The sequence below is a fragment of the Talpa occidentalis genome, unplaced genomic scaffold (genome assembly GCF_014898055.3).
Source record: "Talpa occidentalis isolate TD23 unplaced genomic scaffold, MPIMG_talOcc4v2.1 talOcc4.5, whole genome shotgun sequence".
NCBI lineage: Eukaryota > Metazoa > Chordata > Mammalia > Eulipotyphla > Talpidae > Talpa > Talpa occidentalis.
In genome coordinates this window covers 94,504,229-94,505,366 of record NW_023604861.1, presented here as the reverse complement: position 1 = coordinate 94,505,366, position 1,138 = coordinate 94,504,229, and positions in this window count along the sequence as shown.

The following is a 1,138-nucleotide window of genomic DNA, read 5'->3' as shown; positions in this document are numbered from 1 at the left end:
AGAAGCTGGAATTTTGAAAGCAAGGTGATGACAGAGCTAGTTCCCTCTGGAGACTCTGAGGGAGAATCTGTCCTATGCCTCTCCCCTAGCTTCAGGTGATAGCTGACAATTCTTGGCAGTCCTTAACTTAAAACTGCACCTCTCCAGTCCCTGTCCTAATCATTCCATGGTCTTCCCCGTGTGCCTGTGTGTCTTCTCTTTTAAGAAAAGGGGATCTAGGACCCAGCCTCATCTAGAATGACCTCATCTTAACTTATATCTACAAAGACCCTATTCCAAATGAGGTCACCTTTTTGAGGTTCCAGGGAAAGATATGAATTCTGGGAAGGATTATTCATCTCAGTAACTCCCCATGCCTCCAATGGGGTTATGGCTGTTCCTTGGTGTGGTCCTGGTCAGAGAGAGAGAGAGAGAGAGAGAGAGAGAGAGAGAGAGAGAGGGAGAGAAAGACTGTAAACCTAAGAACGCATTTAGATTCAAAGCCGAGAGTGTACTTAGACTCAAAGAAACACAGACTATTAATTGGGGCACCTTTGCGTAGCTAGAACATCATGTTTGAAGTGATCTAATTCTATCATTTACTCAGGGAGAAGAGAGTAGTATTAGGAATGAAATGGAAAAAAACAATATAGTTTTGTAACAGGGTGGTCCCCAGGAAAGGGGGAGGTTCCCTGCTCCACCCAAGGGAGGGTGGAGCTGAGCAGGAAGAGGACAAGCTACAGAAGAGACGGAGGTAGGAAGCAGGATGGAGCCAGGAGACCTGGAGGAGGCACATGGAGCCTAGAGACACGTGAAGAAACTGCGCTTGTCTTTTGGTCGTAGACTGGGTGACACAGATGTGGGTGAGACCCATGGGGAGGTGACAATGGCAGCTTTTATCTTGATGTTGATTTTGCTCTTTTCCTTCCGGGCTTGTCCAGTTGTTTGTGACCCTTTTCTGTGGGTCCCCACTGGAAGATGCTTTAGACTTGTGGCAGGCCTTGGGGCCTTGTTCTGGGCCAATCCCATTTGGATGGACTTTTTACCCACGAGGGGATGGGTAACTTTGGGTGCTTCATTTAGAAACTAGATTCTTTGCCTTACCTGTATTGTTTCCTAGTTTTATTAAAGTTCCTTTTCATTAAAGTCTCCTATGTTT